Genomic DNA, 25,670 nt, shown 5'->3' with positions numbered 1-25,670 from the left:
TGGGTAAACAACTTAAAGCTGTTCTGCAGCAATGGAGGTTGATCAAGCCTTGAAAGTTGGTGCTACCAAATCCTACAAGTGTCCCAAATTTTCTTGATTACTTACAACCCCCTCTGTTGGAAAAAAAGTAGTGTTGGAACACACCGTGGCACCATACCCTCCAGAGCATTATTTGAACAGTATTGTACAGTATTGTACTGTGTTGCTATAAAAATGGCATAGAAAAGGCAATTAACAGTGGAAGAGAGACAGACCATAATAACACTTAAAAATGTAGGTCTTTCCTATGGAGAAATTGCAAAGAAAGTCAAGGTGTCAGTGAGGGATATCTATCTTTCAACCAACTTAGCTTCTGTCTATAATAAGTAGGCCGAGACATTGTTTCAAAAGTGACCATGCACTTGCTTATGTGTGCTAACCAGCTGGCTTGCAGGCTACTGAATTCTCGCAAGATCACAACCATGAGAGATTCCATCTTTAGGTACCTTAAACCCTTAGTTATCCAATTCAGTACGCAACAAACAAGGAGCTTCGAATGGCAGTCCTACACCTGTAGCCCTGAAACTGCAGACACATGCTACTGTAACTAAAGAGGGCTTTGCAAATAATCAAGTGTTTCACCTTTTATTTTCTGCTCACACAGGAAAACTATATGAAGACGACGCACGAAGAATCAGCTTTAACAGACAGACGGGAAGCTTAACAAAGACAGAGAGACAGCTCAACTGAACAGCAAACACCAACATGTGCAGCAGAGCGTTTTACCCATAAGGCCTTGCGGAGGCCCAGTGGGCGGGGTTACAAGGAGGCCGAGATGAACCTGACCAACCACAGGCCGTCACCCGGGGATATAAGCTCCACCCACCAGTGATATCCAGGGTGACTGATAGACGGAACGACACCTCAAACGCCGGCATCTGAACGCTCATTGGCCCACAGTACAGGTAGGAGATGTAGCTGTCATTTTCAGAAGCTGTTTTATTTATCGGACCGACTGGAGCTGGAAAGAGGGAGACAAAAAGGGGAGCTGAGGGGTGAGGAGCATGAAGTGTTGGAGGAAACAAATGGGTGGAAGTGTTAAAGAGGCTTACCGGTTTTATAGCAGCATGATCAATGTGCAATAAATATTAGCAGACAGGATAAAGAAGAGGGAACAATAGAATATGATTTGTTAGATTTGATGATTTGATGTGTTGAAAATTTTGGAAAGAAGGTAAAATCTAGCATACCAGTTGTCCAATCGCTGCTTGAAATGAGTGGTATTATCACATTGTCAGCTTTGGAAAGCTATGAAATTATCTGACACACTCCTAATTCTGATGTTGGAAAGGTCAGAGGGAGGGGGAGTTTCAACAAGCACTTCACCTGAAGGATACTGAGCCTCTTCTGGCCTCACTGTGGATGTAGATGCACAGTTATGCAGCGAGCCCAGCACTCTTTCACTAAAGGTCGGACACAGCAGCTGTTCTTTGAAGGTTTTACTGAAAGCAACTGTGAAACCGTGAATGTAGTGTAAAACAAACAGATAAAAATAGATATCATGAGTAAAAGTTGGACCAGTGGTACATTAAAAAAGAAGACTGAATTCACAAACATATTAACTGTCAGCTTTGCTTCCAATTTTCCTTAATCTTCCTTCATTTTGGTTGCTCACAGTATTGTAAGAAAGAATTCACTGTGGCCAAAAAAACATTTATCACAGACCGCCATCATAAAAGAGATGTTAATTTCTGCTGTAAAGTTGAGCATTTTAACATGGCGGTCTATGGAGCCTGACTCACCTTTGGAGCCAGCCTCAAGTGGTCATTTGAGGAATGGCATTTCTACCTTGGCTTCATGTTTTTAGCCTCACAGACTGCTGATTAGTTAGACCTAAATTTTGCATGGAAAACACATATCACAGAACAACAGTACCTGAAGATGATGCACCAACAAGGAAGTTTCAGGAAAAAAAAGAAAAGATTCCTGCCAATATTTGATTGGTCACAGATTTGACATGATGATGCTAAATGTAGCTGAGTAATAAGTACAATATTTTCATCTGGGATGTAATGGAGTACAAGAATAAAGTACCATAAAATGGGAATGTAATGTGAAGTACAGGAACTGTTACTTACAACTAGACCTAAGTTTAGTACCTGAGTAAATGTACGTATTTAGGTTTCACCCCTTTATATTGGTGTGATTTTAATCAGGACAAGTGTACAGAAGAAATCAACAGAGCAGCTGTGGATCAATTTTGTTTTACCACATGAGTTACTGTAGAGCAAAAGAAACTTTTAAACACCAGGTTCTGGATACAGAGTGTTGTACGGTGAAATTAAATTCAGTTTTATTTATATGGTGCCAATTTACAACATATGTCATCTCAGGGTGCTTCAGGTAAAGACCTTAAACACTTTGGGAACAGTGGGAAGAAAAAAAATCCCTTATAACAGAAAGAAACCTCTGGCAGAACCAGGTTCAGGGAGAGCAGACATCTGCCTTGACAAGTTTAGGTGAGTGTTAAAGGGAGAGAGAAAAGAATAACAGCGAAAACCAATCCAGAAGAGAAGAATAAGCACTGGGGAGGTTTGTGGGTAATAACTGCAGATCATTATATTAACCAAGGACAAATCATCTCTGCTACTTGAGAATGTTTTTCTAAATGAGATGAGAAGGCTGCACCCTTGAGAGCATTAATGTGCTTCGAAAATGTCATGGTAATCTGCCACTAAGCTCTGATGTACCGTACTGAATGTGCACAGTGAACATTTCTTTTTGTTGCTTTGGGAGTTTGGTCATGAAGAAAAGCATTCAATCAGTAAATTTCATCCAATCTGATTGTTAGATTTACTTATTTTTCATTTGTTATGAACTAGTGACAATTTTCCTCTGAAGGCAGGACTGCATTGAAAAGGAAAAGATAATGTTTGAGTCATGAAAAACGCACCATCACTTTTCACTAACTTGTGTTAAAAGCTCAAGTAAAATGTTTATCTTCATGCACAGAAATCTGACTCTGGACTAAAGTGTTGGCTAATCCAAATCATACGTTTTAATCATCTAAACTGTAAATAATACTTTTGGGGTTTGACAGCTGCTGCTGTTAGGGAACAATACAAACACTTCTCTCATCAAATTTGAATTCATACCTTGTTTGGTGAGTAATCTTTCCCAACATTACTCATATGTTAATATGTCACACATATTTTAATGCAAGTGGACATGTAAAATGTCCACATTTCTCCATATTTTGACCCACATTATAGTAACATGACATAAACCGCAGTTAGACCTTCAGTTAATGAACAGCACAGCCGGGTTGTATTACTCTTGTTGTGACTAATGAATGATTATTTCCCGTTTTTCTTATCTCTGCCCTTCAGAGCAAATTGCTTTGATAGTTAAACAACCCGCAATTAAACATTCTCTCTACAAATACAGTGCACCTTAATGAATTATTGACTCCCAGCAAGAAATGAAAAACACAGTAACCAATACAATGTGACCTTTGTATTAACACAACACCCTTTGATCTGTTTATGGTTGTATGTTTTTAAAGGGGGTGTTTTTGTAGCCTCGTTGCATTTTTCTCCCTCTGTGCGTCCTGTTTCTTCTTCTTCTTCTTCTTCTCTCCCTTTCTCTGTCTGCTGTCGCCATGGAAACGTATCCTACTCATCCCTGTTCACTGAGTCAGGAAAAAGAGGGCGTATATAGTAGGACTGGGGTGGTCCTATCAGAATCACTAGGTGGCATCTCAGACTCACCTACCAAACCATGTGTAGCTGCTCGTAGCAGTTTGAAGACATCCAGCCACATCATCCATGTTCAGCGTGGGGAAGACCTCTACTTTTAGCAGCACTGATGTCTCACTTGGCCTTGTAGCGCCTAAATGCGCTTTGACCTCCTTTTCCTCCCATGGTGAAAGATAAAACTGACACTCAAACTTTCAGGAAAGCTGCCACTTCTAATAATCATAAATGATTTCACAACCGTGCCGTTCTTCACATTTATCACTCATAAAACACTGGTTTACCCTGAAGATTAATCCAGCACTTTCTAATGTGCCATCCGTGTGCTGGGATTTTAAATTAAATTAAATTAAAGGAATGATTAGGCACCATATTTTTCCAAGAGTGAAATGACGAGATGGATATCAGTCTCATGTCTGCGTGTTTAAAAACAGAGTGAGGTAGCCTAGATTAGCATAAAGCCTGGAGACAGAGGGACACAACTAACCTGACACTGTCCAAAAATAAGCTGAAAGCTACAAAGCTCACTAATTAGCATGTAGTATGCTGTTTGAGAAAAATGTAAATGGGTCAAATCATGGTTTTAGGGGAGGCACAATGATGTAGTGAGGTTGCCAGGTTTGGTGTCACTGTGCCTCTCTGACAAAAGTTTGAGCAGATTAATAAACTGCTGCATGTGAGAAATATTTAATGCGTGAAGCTGCAGCTAGTAATTGCAGTTTTCTTTTACTTTCTGTTTGCCAAAGGGAGCTTTTGAGGTGTTAGCAGGCCTATTTTTCAGCTCTGGTTATTTCTCACAGCTTCCAGTCTTTATTCTTAGCGATGCCGACCGTCTCCTGGCTCCAGCTGTGAGCCAGACCGAGTGAGTGGCATCTCATCTTCATCTCCAAAACAAACCAAACGGTTTTATCTCTCAAAATGGCAACACACATCCCTTTAAGAAAGAGATGATGCCATTGTGTGCCAACCGGGACTGGCCATCTGGAGCATCAGGAGAATTCCCAGTGGACTGGCCAGCTGAGTGTCTGGCAAGTGTTAAGAATGCTTAATGAAATGGAGAAATCAAAAGCAAAGACAATTTATTCACTCAGATCATGAGGTCTCCTGCCTGCTTCTCACCTGATGGTGTGATCTCTGGCTGTCTTCAGTGCCTGTATGAATTAGATGAAAGAGAGAAAGATAAAAAGGTGGCATTGAGAGGAGGAAAGTGTTGACAATGCTAAAAAATTAGATATATTCTCAAGCCATTTCATGATTAACATCTAGAAAACATGTTAACTCTTCATAAAGAGTGGGGAAGTGGAATGGAACTAAAGAATAAAGGCAAGCCTAACTGTGGTTGGTAGCACGACATGCCCTTCGTATGACAGGCTTCCTTTGAAAATAACTTTGAGTCAATTGCTTTTTCACTGGTAGTTTGAACTCACCATTATGCTCATCGAAGTGATGTGACTGATGCTGGTGAACAGTACTTAAAATTCACAGTTTAGTACGTTTTCAGTTCAGCAAAAACAAGAAATACTAAAGTATTAAACTGCTTCTTTTAGTGTTTGACAATGTCTTCCCTTTAAAAAGTATGTCATTGCTGCTGTAACTGGCAGCAACCTATTGAAAAAAGAAGTAAAATTGTAAAAAATATTCTGTTAAATAAATTTTAAAAAGTATGAAATGACAACCCATTAAGGTGCAGTTTTTAGAACATTAAATACCCTTCAACTGTACAGTATTTGTATTCATATTAGCAGCTTTCAAGTTCACATTAGGACTGTGCGACACATATTTTCTCTCAAATTAAATCCACATCCATAATATTGATTAAACTGAAGCATTTACCAAATGATGAAGTTCAACTGCAGCATTTCCATCAGGTCAGTGTCCTTCCTTGTGCATCCATCAGTTGTGAGGGCAGCAGCAGATGTTGGATAAGTTGTGGACAACTTTAACTTGTGTTTCTTTATAACGGGCTGCTATGACTTACTGGTTAAAATGTGTACGAAAGAGAACTTTGTAATTGGTTTTGATTACTTTTAGCATGTGTTTAAAACCCATGTTCTCGGGTATTGTTGCACTTTTGCTTCTTTGAATGATGTTTGCTATTGCTTCGGATCGGTTAGCAAGAGGCTGCTGTGGGGAGCTGGGTTTGCACTGATTTTTTTCCCCTCACACCACTGATGTTCACAGTGAGCAGCTTGAAAGCTACATACACGACCGTTCAAAAGTTTGGGGTCACCCTGACAATTTCATGTTTTCCATGAAAACTCACATTTTTATTCATGTGTTAACATAATTGCACAAGGGTTTTCTAATCATCAGTTAGCCTTTCAACACCATTAGCTAACACAATGTAGCATTAGAAAACAGGAGTGGGTCGCCCGTATAGCTCAACAGGTTAATCGGGCGACCCATGTACAGGGGCTGGTCCCAGACGCAGCGGCCCGTGTTCGATTGCAGCTTGTGGCCCTTTGCTGCATGTCTTCCCCCCACTCTTCTCCCCCATTTCCTGTCTGTCTCTCATTGTGCCTATCGAATAAAGGCCAAAAAAATAACTTAAAAAAAAAAAAGAAAGAACACAGGAGTGATGGTTGCTGGAAATGTTCCTCTGTAACCTTATGCAGATATCCCATTAAAAATCAGCTGTTTCCAGCTAGAATAGTCATTTACCACATTAACAATGTCTAGACTGTATTTCTGATTCATTTAATGTTATCTTCATTGAAAAAAAAACTGTTTTTCTTTCAAAAATAAGGACATTTATAAGTGACCCCAAACTTTTGAATGGTAGCGTACCTGACTTTGGTTAAACAAGGGCGATATATCACTTTTCTCCAATCTACATCTCTTTGTCCATCGTCACTGTAGTTAACTTAAACTGTAGTATTCCTAAACAGCAGACTTTCAGCTCTGGTCGGTCTGCATTTGCCATAAGAGAGAGTCCTGCGTACATGTCTAGTTGTTGTACTCATTCATTGAATACCATGGGTGTTAAAGTCCCATAATAAAAAAAAAAAAAAAAAAAATAGGTACAAATACTTACATTTACACCTTTAGCAGCAATTGGCAGTTTTTTTTTTTTTTTTTTTATTTTCAAGGCGGTTTATGTGTGTAAAACTAAAAGATATGTTATGGCCATGGACAGAAAAAGCATTTTTAACACAACTCTAACAGTGAATATGAATGTGTGAGCTGGGTTAATGTCACACTGCTGATGTGAACCATTCTAATAATTACGTGCTACTTTGATTGTTGGATTCAGTGAGACAACCACTCGCTGTAGTGACTTGCCCCCACATAGCTGGCTGCTGTAGAAGCCTCTCTCTGTTAGCTGGTCACAGTAGGCTGCGCTGAAGCTCTCTTCATGTCCAAACTTCAAACATATCCTGGCTCAGTGTGAACTACAGCTTTTGATCATTTTAAAGCAGGAGTTGAAATTGTCAGTCAAATCACAGTCAAATTCAAGAGATCTTGATGTTAGAAATCCTGCAGAGAAGTGTGTGATTTAAGGTGTCTAGATGAACTTTGTTTTACTCAATATCGGTGTGTTATAACCAGCCAGCTGTGTCTGCAGGCTGTGATATAATTGGCTGCAGTGATTTTCTTTTTATTTATCTTGCCACCAAAATATACACAAGCATACGACTACATCATCCCTTGGGGACTGGGTTTTCTCCACAGACTCAGTGGGGGTCTCACCGACATGACTGAGCTGTAATTAACACCACACACACACACACACTGTACTCTGGATGCCATGATTCATTTGCGCATGTTGTAAAATATTAAGCTGGCACTTAACATTGCTAGTTTTAGATGCAGTACATTGTGTGCGCAAAATTGCGTCTGCGATATTACTAATTTATCTTTTTTGTGTGGAATGCTCCTTTAAATTGTTCCTTTGTGAGCTGCATTTGTCATAATGGGCTCTTTTGTGACTGCATTTTCTTCTCCATAGAAGAGGACAGTGAACAGTTGGACAAGTCCACAGTAACTGAAGCAGTTGCAAATCAATCCCATGGGACTGCATCTTCAGTCTGAGCTGAACTGAACAGAGTTAATGGCTTTTGTGAACAGCTCCTGCATGACTCACTCCTGGGGCCACATTACAGGAACATCCGAATGAGAAAATCCTATCTTAATCCCACTTAAGAAAGCAATTTAGAGTTTCTCCAAGACAGAGGGAATGTTTCTGAATGCAACGTCAATCAAGCTGCAACAGCAACAGACTGTAAATCACCCTCAATCTGCTGCAGAGGCACAAAATAATTTGATATGATTGCGTGATTCATGACGATGGAAGCAATAAGATACAGTGCATATGTTGCTTGTACCAGTACGTTTCTCTCTGGGGGATTTAAGCACCTTATACTGTTGCCATGACAAACATTTTAAAGTTATCACTCGCTTTATAATTGCACGTCGCACATTTTCAAAATGCACTGAAAACATTTTTCAGAAACTGGAATATGTGAAAGATTACTCAGCATTATGGCAGCCAAAATGTACGATGTACAATGTGGGATTGTAAGACTTTAAGGTTTCAATTTGTGTAAATTCTCTGCAACGTGTTGAATTGGCATCTTAATCCCAGTGTTTACAGACACAATTTGAATGCATGTTACACTGATATGAAACACACAGAGGTGTTCGTGTGCACCGATGTGTTGATGTGATTTACACATATGGTTGTAATTTGATTAAAGCAAGAACGTGCTTAAAGCGTAGCTGTTGTTATTACACTAATTAAAATAAAGAGATTATGTGTGCAGTCTAAATATATGCATAATCACAGTAACATGATGTTATTGTTTAGTTACAGGAACAAACATTTGCAGGGATCGGGGACTTGTAGACTGTCAGAGCTAATGCAGGTAAATAAACACCTGCTGAGATGTCCTTGAGTACAAATAAGAAGGAGTAAAGGGATGTAGGACTACATCCTGTTCATTTAGAGAATTCCCTTTTTGGCTCATTATAGGTGACAAATGCCATTTGGGAAGCTCACTAATGTTTCGTCTTGGTCCATATGTATTTGGGAGTTCAGCCAATTTAATTTAGAAATTTTATGAGCAGTGGAGTCCTGCCATTGAAATTAAATATGGAATATGACACATACTGAGCAGTAAGTTAACTTTAGCTCACTACTTTACTATTTTTACAGGTAATCCAAAAGCAAATAATAAAAAAAAGTTAATAAATACTGTTCAGTCTGTTGATTGTGTCCAAAAGACCTGCACAGTCTACAGGTTGTTGATGGGGTTTAAGTCAGAACTTTGGAGAGACCAGTCTAAACTCTTAATTCATTACCATTTCTTTCACATTTTTGATGTTTTACTTGTGTGCTTGGTGAACACCCAACTGCATCCAATATCCAACCTTCTGGCGGATGATTTTTAGGTTGTCCTTAACCCTCATCAGTACATGTGGAAAAACCTACCTACTTCATCCGTACACTTGGGGTCCAGCTGGACCCCAGTAGTATTTCATCTGTTTCACATTTCTGTACCTGTCCAAATCCTCTCAATATATATTTTCCTAAAACGTGTGTCGTCTATAGATACAAATATGAAAGAAACAATGAAATTAATATTGATGATTACTGACTTGTATTGCTTAAAATATTAGTCTAAGAACTCCTGAATTGAAATGAAACACAATACAACTGAAGCAGTCATCACAAGACCAACATAACACAAACATACATAAGTAAAAGATGCATAGTCCGACTGGATTTTTTTTAATATAAACACCACAAACCTGGTTGCAATCAAATAAGCTTTACTGTATGTGATGGCAACTATGTGGGTCACAACTACCTAAAGGGACTGAAAAATCCAACTTGCAAATAAAAAAATATGACAAGTTATATACCCCTGGAGTCTGCATGGACCCCAGGTGTACTGATGAGGGTTGAGAATGCAGAGGTAATCCTCAGTCTTCAATATCCAGTATACTCTATACCAGTTTCGCTTGCCCAAAACAGCCCCAGAGCATAATAGTACCACCACCATGCTTGATGGAAGGTTTAGTGTTCTTGGGGTTAAAGACCTCGCCTTCTCTTCTCCAAACATATATCTGGTCATTGTGGCCATATAGCTCAAGTTTTTGTTTCATCCAACCACAGAACTTTCCGAAGGTCTTTTCTTTGTCCATGTGATCAGCAATCAGTTGAACCTTAACATGTGATGGAAAACGCACTTGACTGTAGACACTGACACCTGTGTTGTCGCAGCCTAATCATAGTAGACCTGCTTTTTGGTGATTCTTGGTTGACTCTTTACCATCCTTACCAATTATTTTTCAGCAGTAGGTGACTGATTCTGTTTTCTTTCCAATCGTAGCTGTGACACAATGATACCATGTGTTTTGTATTCACAAATGATAGTTTGCACAGATGATTTTGGGATCAGCAGTTGCTCTGAATTTGCTCCAAGTCACTGTCCTGACTTGTTCAAGTCAATGAATTGCTTTTTCAAATCTTTGCTGAGCTCTTCAGACTTTTCCACTGTCTTGTTTGTGGCTGAGTGTGGTTCTGAGTTTAACAAATGGGCCCTATTTAAATAGGCTCAGAGGAGTCAGCAACTGTAGGCAATCATAGTCCCTCACAGGAAGCTAAAAGGCCATGCCACTAAGAAAATGTTTTTACTTTTTACATCCTCAAAACTGATAATTAAAGTTGATGTATGTATATTTTAAACCCCATTTAGTCATTTTTCCCCCCAAAATACCTGAAATAAACCTATGAAAGAGTCAAAATTCATGGTGTTTTAGGAATTTCAATCATGGAAAATTAAGAATTATAGGAGTCATTTAAAACTCAAGACTGCCATAGATAGTCGTTACATATGTATGTAAAAATTTGATGATGACTGTAACACCAAATCCTCCTTTGTAGTACCGGCCTCAGCTGTGAAAGCCGGTAGATTTGGTTGTTAGATGCAGATCAGCTGCTGCCTCTTCGTGGCATCTTAATATTGCAGGCTGCTCTTGAACACAGTATTTATTGCTGCAGGTATTTCCAGGAGATGTGCATCCCACCTCCACCGAACCTTGCTGCTGACCTTGTGCGGCCATTTAGTGAAACCCATCTAAACATTTCTGTCAGGTGTGGAGGAGGGAATGTCATGCTAGGATTTACAGAGCACTGTCAGTACAGCTATTTTTACTTTGTCCGCTGTCGATGGCAACCATCTGCCGAGCTTCATCACTCTTTATTTAGCAGTGTTGTCTCAAGACAAGCAGCTCCATTGATAATTTGTTGCATCTGATCTAAACCTGTTTTGATCCAATACTGATCATTGTACATGTAACTAAATATAATAGAATTGAGAAGTCACATTAAATCTGCAACTGTGTTTTGATAGCTGGCGGATATTTATTTATTTCAGCTTCTCAATCATAAGGATATGCAGTCTTTTCTTTACCTCATGTGAATGTAAACCAAACGTGAGTTTTAAACTGCTAGTCAGACAAAGCAAGCAGTTTAAAGACACGACCCTGGCCTTTAGAAAACTGAGCTTAAGATAAGATGAGTAATCGATGTGGACGAGAACTGACCAATGATTATTAATGAAAAATATTTGTAAACTGCTTGATGGGTTCTGACAGGCTGGTGAGAGACGGATCAGTCCAGCCTCACGTCAAAATCTGTTATAGTTACATTGCCCCACAAAATCTATAGTTTTCCAATAAAACACTGGAAAAATTTTACACTTTTTAAGAGGCTATTGCTGTGGCAAGACCCATGAGTCTGGAAACCTAAAAGAAACAGTGTTGTGTTTATCATTTATATGGGAATGTTTTAACCTATTCAAACCTAACCAGGTAGTTTTGTAGCAGAAATCAAAGCACTCAGTGAAAGACATCAAGAGTAATAAACCACTAAAATTGTGACAAAGTGTAGAAGTAATTAAAAAAAATGGATGGACCGACACAGTAGTTACAGTAGTTCTGAGCCTTCCTCTTGCACCTCTTTCAGAGTTGCTTTTGGGAGATAAAATGTACCCACTCCAGGTTAGGTACTTCTGAGCGGCCATTTGTTCTCCCCTCCCCATGTCATGATTCAGTAGCAGTCTTTTTAACATCACAATTACAGACAAAAGAAACTGCCATTTAGGCTAACACAACAAACACCGTTGTTGTGTTTCATACATGCTCATAGAAATGAAGTTATTTCCAGTGACTTCTATTTGTCATTGCTTTGACACACTTGGTGTTACCAGAGATCAGAATCGAGACTAAAAGGCTAACTGGGTCAATTACTGTGAACATTCACACCACCTCATGCCTGCTCTGAGTTCTTGGAGTGGAAAGCTGTTTCTCGTTGCGGTTTTTGTGTGTAAAGTGAAATAGCCTCATCAGTCATGTGACGTAGATGCAGTCCAATCAAAAAGAATAAGTTAAAATACATAGGCATGTCATCATTTTACAGCTTTTATTGTAAAACAAATACATCTTGCACTGTGGGTCAACATAGCTATTGCATATTTTTGTGTGAGACGTGTGCATGTGGACTGAATAATGGCACTAAAACACACTGCAATCTTTACATTTCCCCCTTCATAGTCAAACATAGATGGCGAAGTGAGAGTTGTTAAATTATTAAGAGTTATAGTTCAGCATATTCAGAAGTAGGCTTACTGTGGCAAAGTAAAAGTCTTTTTAACCTCTCAGTGGATTCAACAGACATAATGTCCAACTATCCAGTTAAAATGTGAGCAATATACTGGGTAACAGCTGCATTATTGTGCACATGAACATAGTCCAGGTAGTAATAATAAATGTCTTCATCCAGCTCCTCTCCATCCATCTTCATCTATCGGTTCCTCCTCAACTGTCTTCGATTCCTCTCCTCAGGTATCATTTCTTCCTCGGCGATGGCAGGAGCGGTCGCCATAGAAACAGAGAGCTTACAGTGAAGGGAGAGAAAGACTTGAGAAAGAAAAGAAAGAAAGGGAAATGAGAGAGCTAGAGAAAGGAGAGAATGAAGGAATGAGAGAGGCAGAGAGAGAGTGCAAACTTTCAGATCTGCACTTCATCCATCTCCACCTCTCAGCGTCTCTCTGCATCTGTGTTTGCTGTTTTTTTTTTTCTTTTTTCTTGGAGCCTCTCCTGGAGCTTTCATCTGCTCCTTCTGTCCATCCCTGCAGCGCTATCTCTAATCCGTCATCCATCCCTCTGTGTCCTGGACTTAGGGGCCAATTATACCTTGTGGGTCTGACAAACAAGGTTTATGATACACAGAAGTATACTTTACACAGCGTTTGTGCACTATATTGCTTTATTGTAAACAGGGGCGGATGAGTTCTTGCTTGAGGTAAAAAGTGCTTGTTAGCTGCATTATTTACTTGTTGCTGTAGATGTTTTGGCTTGGTTTAAGGCAAAGGAATCAAAGTCTCACTGCGTGTGTCTCCTGACTGGAAGGCGGCCTCATTATTAGATGGCTTTCACTCTCCGAGTTTCTTAAATTAAATACTGACAGTTTCGTGCCACTGTAAACTCAAACAACCCACATGTGATGATGAAGGTTTTGAGAGTCAGTGGATACTCAGTGAAAATGTAGATGGTAAAATGTGTGTGTGTGTGGTGCAGGTTATGTGCCGTGTGTTTGTGTGTGTCTCTGTTTTAATCTCATTCATATATTCATCAGTGCGGGAGCGAGGGAGAGGAGGCATAGAGAGAGAGAGAATATGTGAGATAAAGTGAAAGAAGGAGAAAGAAGGCCAGAAATCCATCCATCCATCCATCCTTCTGTCCAGAGTGCTAATGTGATTTTTGATGTTTACATTAAACTTACAGAAGGTAGATGAATAGAGGAGGAATTGGCAGAAAGAGGAGACATAATAGAGGTGAGGTGTCCTGGAAAGATGGAGACATGTAGACAAGAGGACAAGGAAAATCAATTAGCTTCTCTTCTCTTGGTTCTGTTTTTATACAGGAAGCCGCTGTTAACTGAATTCTACTTCTCCGAGAGATATTTCAGATAAAAGGGCAATTAAATCCTCAGATGCAGACCAAAATAACATTGTTAATACACAAAGACGGACTCTCTGAAAATGTACTTCAGCTTGAAAGCTTACGTCTCTGTGCATCCACCTCTCTGTTGTCTGTCTCTGTGTGCTGTTGTGCTGACAGCATGGAAAAAAGAAAGTGTGCAGAAACACGAGACAGATTGCAGGCAAACAAGGCAAGAAAAAAACGGAAGAGGATGAAAACCGCAGAACCGAAATAGGAGTAGACGGCAGTGTGATAGAAAGAAGGATGGCAGGACAAATTCCTGACCTTTGACCATGTCTGTCATTAACCATAATCCATCAGGAGCCTGTTCATACAGTGGGCAGCTGGCTTCATCTCACAGCCAACCAGGTGTGATTGCACGCCAGCTTTACTGAGCTGTAAAGGCCCCGTTATACCAGCAATATCAAGATTATTACATGCTGTAGAATTAACAAACATGCCATAGAGATGCACACAGGTTATCATGTTTTTTTGCACAGGTGTCAGTATAAATTCTATAGTAAGATAAGACTGAGATTGTCCTAGCAAGGAGAGCAAAAGCATCAGTTGTGTCAGCAAGGCCCCCCGAAATGATATATGTATGTAACATTTGACAAAGCCTTCAGTTGTATCAGTAGCAACCTAAAACATTATGTGGCATTACTGTAGAGCAAAGTCCGTGTAGGCAGGAGGTCGGGGTAGATGGATTGGACAGCAAAACACTGAAGACCACTTTTTGTTTCCCATTTACAAGCAAAGGTCCAAGTTGTGTCCTTAAATTGCTCCATAACCACAACCAAATTTTGTACCGATGAAGTGAATTTACCTCTCATCTTGCATAGCCAGACCTACCTACATAGCACTATGGCTTGTTGGAAATGTTCTGGCTTGTTTGTAGTTCCTTAAACCAATCAGAATCATCTTGGGTTGTGTAAAGCCCAGAAAACAGCAACTGTGTCCCTGCAACATAGCTACAAGGGAATTGTTTTAATGGGACACTTGCACACAGGGGGACTAGCGAGCACTCTCATTAAAATAGCTAATTCCCCCCAAATTTAGAGAGCTACACTACCGTTTGGGGTCACCCAGACAATTTCATGTTTTCCATGAAAACAGAACAGCTTTATTCATGTGCTAACATAACTGCACGAGGGTTTTCTAATCATCAATTAGCCTTCCAACAGCATTAGCTAACACAATGTAGCATTAGAACACAGGAGTGATGGTTGCTGGAAATGTTCCTCTGTACCCCTATGGAGATATTCCATTAAAAATCAGTCATAGTCATTTACCACATTAACAATATCTAGACTGTATGGACAACTAATTTCCTAAGTCTACATCCGGCCATTCAGACTAATTTACCTCAAATCACAGGCTTTGCTTAAACCTAATCAGTTTTCTTTGTGCTTACACACAATCAAACACTAAACACAGCTTCTCTGCAAACATTAAACTGATTTATTGTTCAGCAGTGGTTTTGGAAGGGGCAGAAGTCCTGCACCTTTCTTATTTATGTGCTAGTTTTATTTATGTGCTGTTTGTGACAGAGAGTAGAGTGAAATAACACCACTTGATTTCACAAACATTAAGTGCGACATTAATACCCTCCTTGTTTAGGGATTTTGACAAAGAAAACATATTCTGTCACAGTTGTCATTCTAGATAGCAATTATTAACAGTGCAAATGAATACATTCAAGTAATGATTTATAATACTTAGTGTTCTGTATCTGTTCAGATTTCTCTCGAAATTAAAATAGTATTGATTCTTTCTGTAATGTGACACTCTATCTTTCAAAGCCATTTGAATGTGCTTAAAAACTCTTGTCTTTTTGTGTAAGTTTACCAAGTTGTTTGCATGTTTGAGCCAGTTCTCTGGTAATTCTAATTTATTGAGCTTGAAAATGAAAATAGACTTTGTGCAGCTTTATTTGCAGGAATTCAGCAATGGTGATTTTAAATTGAAATATGCTTCCTTCACATAAAAAGGCAATAGAAGTAAAGATCTGTATATACAGCTCCAACCTAAACAGATATGAACGGCAGAAGAAATTCCTGGATGTGTTCCTGGTTAAAAAGCCTGGAATGAAAATTACAACCACCCATGAGAAGGTACAGTGAAGAGGAGTACAGATCTGGATCAGAGTTACTGCACCCACCTGCAGCTCAATAGACCAAAGCTGCCATCCTCTGTCACCGTCCAGCATGAGGAGGTGGGGACTGCAGACTCAGAGACTCATATCCTTCACTTGCTCCACATGTTTCACCAGTCGGTTGCAGAGAGTGCACTTTTTTCCTCGTATGCTGTGGGGTGACATGAAGGCTGCTCCCAGTTAGGAGGCTACAATTTTCAACAAGAATGACACTTCTGCTTTGTGACTACAGGTGATTTCACACTTGGGTAAACTGGAAAGTTTACTTTCACAAAGATGTGAAGAGAAAAGAACTGAAGTTAAAAAAAAAAAAAAAAAAAAAAACAACCAACAAACCACTGTCAAAGAGTGTCAGAATAAAAGTGATGCCAGGTGTCTACAGTGGTGTGCATGGACCTATTCACTGATGTCCACATGCAGCACAAAACCTGTGGTGACTGCAAGGGCAGCAGTGTTCAAGGGGGAAATACATACACTACCGTTCAAAAGTTTGGGGTTACTCAGGCAATTTCATGTTTTCTATGAAAACTCACACTGTTATTCATGTGCTAACATAATCGCACAAGGGTTTTCTAATCATTAATTAGCCTTTCAACACCATTAGCTAACACAATGTAGCATTAGAGCACAGGAGTGATGGTTGTTGGAAATGTTCCTCTGTACCCCTATGTAGATATTCCATTAAAAATCAGCCGTTTCCAGCTAGAATAGTCATTTACCACATTAACAATGTCTAGACTGTATTTCTGATTCATTTAATATTATTTTCATTGAAAAAAAATTATTTTCTTTCCAAAAAAAGGACATTTCTAAATTTTTGAATGATAGTGTAGATGCCAACCTGTTACAGATGTATGGAACGGAATCCTCCCATCGACTTCCAAGTGGACTCTAAAATAATATAACAAAAACAGATCTGTGGTGTCCATGTGTGTGTGTCCACAAGGAACTATGATCAAGACTTCCTCATGGATACTTCCATAGTGCAGCCTAAAATTTGTGTCTACAGGAAAAGGGCAGCACTGCACATGCTCAGCATTAGTGTGTGTAGACATTTATCTACTGTACATCTATGAAACAGAGTCCTCCAAATGGTCTCCAAGGTGTCTACAAAATATAATAATTACAGCTGTTTGTGTGTATGTCTTAAAAGGATTATAGTGAATGCTTAAGGGAAAACATTATTTGTTTATTGTAGCATATTAACATTGTACTAGTCTGACTCACTGCATCCAGACTTTGGGTATAAGTCTGCCATTTCCAGGAGCACATTTCACACAGGTTTCTAATTCTCCTCCACCATCTGCTGGTTATCATTGTCAAAATCCCTTCACTACCAGAAACAGCAACAACCTCCAAGGAGCAACCTACACACTGCAAATGGCAATTTTCCCAAAGATTTGGATCGTGCAATGAGGCAGACCTGCTTGATTCTGTCATTGACTTAGCTGTTTTAATGAAAATGACATTTTCAAGATATACAAACAAGCCAGAACGTCCTTCGATAACCGAATGATCACAAGGTGCAGTTAGACCATTCTCTTGTACAGACACAATGCTGTGGCTATGTGGCAAAATATCCTTTATACTACAACTGTTGTTGAAGTTTTGACCTCCTCATTCCCCTTCTTGCTCCTTGGAAACAGATGAAGTTGTGCAAAGAGTCTGTATTGTCCATGACAAAGACATGCAAAACCAACTGGAATCATCGACAAAAACAAACAAAACTCCTATCTATGGACATGATTCACTGATTAATCACTTCTCCCTACCAGCTAACCTTTGTAGTGATGAGGAGGTTTAGATGGAAGTCAGCAGGAGATTACACTCAAGGAAACAAAAGATAACAAGCTGAATTTATAATTAAACATTAGAGATCTCAAAATTGTCTACTTCATTAAGAGAAAACATGCAGATTCAGCCTTCCTGACATCAAAGGATTCAACACCAGAACATGAATATATTTAATATAGACACTATATGTTCAGAAATCTTGCTCTGCACCAAAGAACAGCAACACATGTTGTGGTGCTTTGTTATTGAGGAGAAATTGCGATATCTTTTGTACCATTAAACTAAAACACATGCAGCTCCTTTATACATGGAAATCTTCATGGTGACTCTGGAGCTCCAGTCCTTATGACTGTCGTTTTAATCCTTATTCATCTTAAATACAAGAATCAATTTGCCACGCTTTACTGCACTCCAGTTACCTAGCAACATCCATTCACAAAATACCATATAAGGCATATTGCAGTATGGAAACTGAATGTACTCGCAGATTCACAGAGTCAGGCTCAGCGAGAGGACATTAAAGAGATGTGGCTGTTCAGGGGTAAATAACAAACCAGGAATTGTGCTGTTATGTGTGTTTGAGGTTTAGAAAAAGAAAATGGGAGCATGTGGCTGCTCGGCGGGTCGCAGCATACAACACTGAGGCATGCAAAGTAATCAGTTTGACTCATACCTCGTCCTTTTACATGCTAGAATGCCCAATTTCAAGATTTGTGTGTATCGTAACCCCTCACTTGTTCAGTCATCCTGACCAAGTTTCACAGTCAATAAGTCAGTTTAACTCCTGGGGCTAAGTTTGACATCCTACGCTATCCACAGAGCAGTGCTGCTGTCATGTACTACTGCAGCGCACCGTGTTGTTTAAATACCAGCTCCTACATATCATGTCATCCCATGTGTTCCCCGTCTTTCCTCACCGTGTCTCTCCGTTGTCAGTGAGTCATTCATTCTGCTGGTCAGCCAGCCAATTAGTCATCTCAGTGGGAGCAGACTAAAACTTGGTCTCTTCCCACACCTAATGCCTAACAGATCTTAAGGCTTACAATACAGGCAGTAATGGGCACTGTGCACAAGACAGCTTTATAAACTGCAGCTTTTGGCCCTCAGAAGAAAAAAACTGTGATTGATGAAACTGTGTCACCATAGCAACCATTGATATTTCATATTGTCAGGAAGAAGACTCTGCTCATGTCTTTCACTTCTCCTCTAATCAGCTATTACAGTGTTCTTAGATTATTGTGGCTTCCAACTTCATGAGGCTGATTATACACATTCGAATCTAATGCTGATCCGATGTACAACCCTTTCAAATGTGAGCAAACATCTTTAAATGAACAAAATGAACATCTTCTCTGCCTGCAGTGGGATGCTCTTGGCAACGACTGTTTCAAAGTTTGTTGCTGTTTATTCCTCAAAGGAAATTTCTTAAAAATTAAACAAGTTTTTCCCACTACAGGGAGCAATATTTAAATGATGGCTTCCAGAGCAGTTTATTGCATATTGGTGCAGCTGATGTGGATGGATGTACTGTTCCCACTCTGAGGCAAAAGCAAATTAAGCAATCCTCTAGGGAGCTATAAGGGGCTCACAGCCAGCAGTGGCTCCTCAAACTAGTCCATTTAAAAATGTGAACTTGTCAGTCAGATGTATTTTGTCATAATTTGAATATTTATTCATACAACATATCATCACTTTTTACTTTTAATTCCCTTTCCAGTTAAGTTCTTTAATAATATTGTTTTTTTCTCTTAACATTTGCCCTTTGCAAAAATGCTTTTGGCCAATTGGTGATTTTTTTTTCATACCAAAATGCTCAGCTGTCATTTAGCTTCCTGGTGGTGCTTTAGAACAGCAAATTTCCAGTGTCTGTACTGTTATCTTTCAGTGTCATTTATGTCATAGTTGCTTGACCAAGCCCAAAAGGTTTCATTACTGGTGTTGTCATTTAGATTTGTTTCTGTTTCACCTGTCTGAAGTGCTTCATGCAATGAATTGGAAACAAAGTAAGGGAGACATGAACTCTAACTGATCGTTTGTAGTGTTTTGCTACTCGTTCAGGTGTCTAATACAAGCAAATCATGCATTGCTCCTGACTCTTTAGGAGCTCAGGAAGTGCACTCAGGCAGGGAAAAGTCTGTCCAGTGTGTGTGTGTGTGTGTGCAGTACTGATTTCCCTACTCTGATTGGAGCTGAGTTAAAGTCTCCATGAATCACATTATGATTTCATACCACTTATTCACAGACCAGTGAATTAGAGAAACCTCAATGAACTGTTCACCTATAAGTACATCTTGCTGTCCAGTAGCTTCCTTTCTGTGTTTATGTTGAGTATTTTGTGTGATTCTACCAACTTTCCTAGCACAAGCTGGTTTTGTATGGAAAAATGTTGATCTGTATAGAACTGATTCATCACATTAAAAGAGCAACATGCAAGGTTTCAAATGTGAACTAATTTAAGAATGAATATAACAGAAAACAACTATCTGCTGTGTAAAGATATAGCAGAGTAGTGGCGTTCTTATCAGAGAACTGAGTCACAGTTTCCTCTGTGTGTGTTGAATGTGAGCTTCTCTGTTCAGTTTTGTTAGCATGTTCAGCTGTACATGCATGTCAGTCCCTCCCTTTGAAACAGTTGTGTTTATAGTGCAACAAGAGTGACTTCACACACTGCACTGTCAAAGCAACAGTGTAGCTTGGTGTTTAGGTGTTCCCCAAAAAGGCCAGAATTTAAAAAAAATGTGGATCCAATTTTTCCTATTTTAAGTGAGGGGTAATTGAGTTAAAGCAGACTATTTAATATTAATAATAATAATAAAATAAGAATTATAAACCTAATTTGTACAGCATCATTCATACAATAAATGCTGCTCATGGTCCTTCACAATTAGAGCTTGAAAAGAGCTACAGGCACTAAATGCTTTTTATATCAATATAGATATGAAAGAGAGTAAGGTCATGACCTCAATGTGTTATAGAGAGAAATTCAACATTTCCCTCTTGAGCAGCACTTAGTGACAACAGGAAAGAAGAAATGAGCAGTAAGAGATAAGCTGTAAACACTGAGTGATCTTCTGTCATCCATTTGTGTTACAAGTCATTGATCCTTATTAGATGTTACAAGGTCATACTTATTACTTCTCCACATGGAGGCTGTGGTCCAAACGTGCAGTAGATCATCATCAACATATTCTATACATGTCCACTTTGAGTCCAATCAAACGTCCTGTTTTGATTTTCCAGCACATGTGCAGTTGGTGACTTGTAGCATAGTGCCGACAGAGACACAAAGTGATTGGATAGCTTGTGAATGTCTGCACAGATGTACCCTCTGATGATGAAATTTACATTAGCTGGACCCTAGTGGACCCCTGTGTATTCACAGATGCAGATAGTATAAGACTAACCTTATCGTTATGTACTGACCTTGTCCTGGAAGTGACTTGAACGTGACCCACGTGTCCTCGATTACAGCTTCAGATATCCAAACATCATCATGGGATACAAGGTCTGAAACTATTGATTCTTCAGTACTTTTTCTTTCTCTCTGCAAAATTTTGTTGCCAAGTGATTTTGGCTGAAGCTCCTCTAACTGGCTCAAATTGTATTTGTTGCTTGGCAACATTAACTTCGTGAACATCTTAACAGGAAGCAACTATTGAGGCTTCAGTGATTTAATGACACAATTGTTTTTGTTGGCTCTGCAACAGGCTGTCAGCTCGCTACATGACGTCCTACTACCTGCAGGGTCCCATCTCATACTCATATTGTCTCTCTGGAATGCAACTGTGTGTGTTTTTGTGTGTGTGTGTGTGTGTCCTTTCTCAAGCTGCATGTGAATAGAGCTGTAATGATCCAATTCTCTCAACAATCCCCTGGGACACGTGCGTAACCATCACAACAACTTGCTAAAAAAACAACAGTACACGTACACTTGTCTTAATGCAAGTCTAAATCTAAACTGAACCCTGTAACCAAACCTAAACTCTTAACATGCTGTGAAAAAACGATTGCCAGATATCTTCACCCTCAAGGTCTGAAACTCAGATTGGGCCTTTCAAAGATATAAAGCTGCCTAAACAAATATGTGCCCAGTGTATATAACTTCTGAGCTATAGCTTGGATCATGCTGCTAATAATATAGATTCTTACAATTCTGGGAATCCTGCAGTTGTGATATTATAAGCATCATATTTGCAGATAAAACTTGCAAAACACACAAGAGGTGGTAAAGGAGCGGCACTTAGATGCCCAAAATAGGCAAATTCTTTAAATGTACAGCCTTGTGACCTACGTTTATAGCAGATCCATGCTTGGCTGTCTAAACCAGGGCCGTTCAAAATAGGACCTGTGGGCAAAATCAACTGAGTCCAAGCTGCCTGAAATAGGACCTGTGGGCAAAACCTGGCGCTCATAAAATGAGTTTGGCCCACCAAAGTGTTACACAGAGTGCAAAATGCATTGTGCCTCATTTATATTTAAATTTGTTCACGTCTCCGCTGGTTTATTTTAAGAAAGGCTTCTGTATCCTTTTCAAGAAACCGTGTTTTATCAAAACTTTGAAAGTCTGAAAATACTTTTAAACATCCATGTAAGGTTTAAAACATTTCGTCTACTTGGTACCTGGTAGATGTTCTTCATGTGTTTGCTTGAACTCCAATGAGATGATTCTACGTTCCTGCAGCACTTCCTGCCAAACTGATAGTCAGACTAAACCGCCACATGCTTCTTCATGTTAACCATTTTTCACATTAAGAGCTGTTGGACTTACAAACACTCGCACGGCTTCATCGGTTTCATCCACACTGTTTTTTCTTTTGCTGCCTTTTTAAACTGTACCTTGTATGAGGAAAGATAAAATCCCAGTTCTTAATCTCACCTTGTAAGCTCTGATTGGTTTGAAGCTCTGATTCCAATTTTTGTTATATTTATCCAACTTTTTTGAAGTCTAAAACAAATCTGAGATGTGGCCAGTGAAGTCCACATTAAAATGTTTTCATTTTAAAATGCATAACTTCTTCTACCTTTATGTCTAGCATCCATACTACTGCATCATTTGCTGTCTCTGTTTTAGATTGAAAATGCCAGAGTTGCATTTTAGTCTGAACGAACAGAAACTAAATTATGACACAAATCCCCATGTTCCTTCTCTGTTTGGGTTTTAAATGTCACCACTTGTCATTCTCTGATTCGTCATGTTCAAGCAGCAACCTACGGGTCTAAAAAATGAAGCCAAAATGGAACAGTCAAAGGCTGCAGTTCCTTGAATGACCACTTGAGGTTGGTTATAAAAGTGAGTCAGTCCCCTAAAACCCCATGTTAAAATGTTCAATTTTACAGCAGAAATAAACATGTTAACAGAATGGTGCAAAAATGGTTTAAGTCGCTATCACCAGTGTCCATACTCAATACCGTGTAGGTAAATTGTATGTAGTTTAGCTCTTTAAATTGTGTTCAGGCCTTGAAATTATGCATCAGTACCATCACAGGACAGTCTATTGCTCCACTTACACTCCTCCTGTTGGCTCCCTTTTGGATTAACCAGGAAGTAGGAGGAGTTAGGTACTGCCAAGATGGCAGCCATCACATTGAGCTTCAAAACCACTGTTCAGGAAACTTAATCCATCTTTATATACAGCCTTGGACATGCTCCTGTCCCATGACTGACTAACAGTGGTTAATTCAGCACTGATAGCAAATTATAGCTGTTCTTGATCTTGTTGTCTATGCTAGCAAGTGCTGTTGAGGAAACCTGTGGTTTTACTTATCACTCGCTGTTCTTCCTTCTCTTCCCGCCCGTATTTTCCACAACTAAGCAGTGCTGCTTCACATTTACACCTGCACTTGCATGCTCACTGTACAGGAATGTCCATACAACATGCACTTTTACGCATTTTAATATGCGTGAAGATAAATTTTGAAACACTGCTATTATGCTTGTTGGGATGGCAACAGTTTTCACATCAGTTTTAAAATTCTTATATACGAAAAAATGTTTGCACTACTGTCACTTCTACTATTTTTCACTATTGCACCTTATAGCATTTTTGCTGCTGTATATTTTGATATACTTTAATTATTTCAATATATATTTTTATATTTTAACACACTTTTATTTGCTCAATCTGTGCTGAGCTAATTGCAATAGAATTTCATTCTGTGTGCACTTATTTCATTCTGAATGACAATAAAGTCTGTCTTAGTCTAAAAATGAAAGCTTATTGGTGTGGATGTAGTCTTTGAGGTTTGGAACCACGCTGAACAGCCAATCTTACCTGTAAATTTTGAGAGTTATATTGGTATTTGGCAGTAAAACTGGTTATATTTGTTAATCACCTTTTATTACAAGCCTCACATTGATTTCCAGCAAAAGCTAGAACAGTCTGGGGTATTTCGCATGAGAAATTTCTGTATCAAGTCTGTGTTTGTTTATAGTGTTTGATCATTGTCTATTAGATCTAATGAAACCACACCTACAAACACACACTTAATGCCATTGTAAAAATGCCAAGAACCAAGTTTGAAAAAAAAAAAAAAAACATGTTATATCTTCTGTATTCGAGGGTGAACATAGATTATTAATTCAAACAGTGTGGCTGAATTACTAGAGTTTAAAAGTAACAGCCCAGAATAGTATTTTATCTTGTATTTGTGATCACACTGTTGCACATAGAAACCACAAGCAGCAGTCAGTCATAAACTGACACCATGTGAATCTCAGTAAAACCTCTTGGTATTGATTTTAAATCACTGTAAAGCTCGGCCTCTTGTGGCTCATTGCTTTTATAAAAGAGTGGTAATATAATACAGTGCTGTATTTAAACAGAGGGTGACTGTAGCAGTGCAGCGAGGTGTAGGAAAACCACAAGGAATTAATGTCCTTTGATAGCAAATATTCAAGTATTACTTAACGTTTTTCATACATTTAACAACTTTTAAACTCTCAAACAACCAGGTGGGCAGTGTAGGAAATGTGGCATTTATAAAATTTTTAAAAATTGGTAATTAGTGCTTACATTTGCACATTTTAATGTGAAATGATCCCAAATTAAAACCCGTACAGTAATTACCAACTTGTGCCAACATGAGTAAATAAAAAAACATATTATTGCTGTTCCAAAGAGAAGCTTGCAATCATCTGTAGCTATGTGTGAGGGAAAGTAGCCTCTCTCTGCAGGGCAGCATCAGTTTTTACACTTCCACCACCAGAACTATCTCAACTATATTTAACAGACTTGATCTGATTAGATCTACCAAAAATTCAGAGTTCAGGAATAATGTCATACTCAGATCCGCTACTAGTCTAAACAGTGATTGCATCCCACATCCACAGCCTCAGGTGTTTCACAAAATTACAGACTAGCAGCTACAAGAACTTCAAATGAGTGTAATATTCCTTCTTTAATGATGGAGTTCTGGAAATAACTGCAGTTTGAACTTTCAGCATGCTTTCTTTAATGCTCATATTTAGCCCTGCTGATGTTTTGAGCAGAGATTAAATGAAATTACAGACTTGACTATGCAGCCACACACTTACGCTGCAGCATTAGCATTTCTCTGGTGTTGGCACGGCATTAAAACCAAGTTTGGAGATTGGTCTGGCTATGCGAGACTAAACATTAGCTAGCCAACATTTACTGCCAACTCGCTAACACTGTGAAGTAAAGCATCAGACCAAAGACATTTTAAAGTCTCGAGCTTTAGCATTACAGTTACTTTCAATAAGCCAACTGATGATGCTTGCGAGTTTGGTGGGAGAAAGCTGAATACTTTTTAACCTATTTACCTCTTTTTACAAGTTCATGATTAGCTTTTAGCTATTTAGTGCTATGTTTGAGGGGTGCTGGGGTTGGCATTGGTGATGACATATTGTGGGCTGCTTTCTTCAGTAACAGAGCTTTTAAAAAGAGGTACTAGTTCATCACAGCAGTCAACTTCTTTGCAGGTGTAGGACTGTGCGTCACAGTAGCACATTAAGCGCTATTTTGCGAGAGCGTGTG

The 25,670-nt window shown here is 39.1% G+C and overlaps 1 protein-coding gene across 1 annotated transcript in view; it reads left to right on the top strand.

Moving 5' to 3' along the window:
* lrrc7 (leucine rich repeat containing 7) overlaps window positions 1–25,670 on the top strand; it is a 161,802-nt gene that overhangs the window by 37,952 nt on the left and 98,180 nt on the right. Inside the window, exon 2 of the mRNA XM_035957687.2 lies at window positions 644–944. The gene's annotated coding sequence lies outside the window, so the exon portion shown is untranslated. The remainder of the gene's footprint in view (window positions 1–643; window positions 945–25,670) is intronic.

Source organism: Amphiprion ocellaris, chromosome 2 (assembly GCF_022539595.1).
Source record: "Amphiprion ocellaris isolate individual 3 ecotype Okinawa chromosome 2, ASM2253959v1, whole genome shotgun sequence".
In the NCBI taxonomy this organism is placed as follows: Eukaryota; Metazoa; Chordata; class Actinopteri; family Pomacentridae; genus Amphiprion; species Amphiprion ocellaris.
The sequence above is the reverse complement of the archived record's forward strand: the minus strand, read 5'-3'. Positions and strand labels throughout refer to the sequence as shown.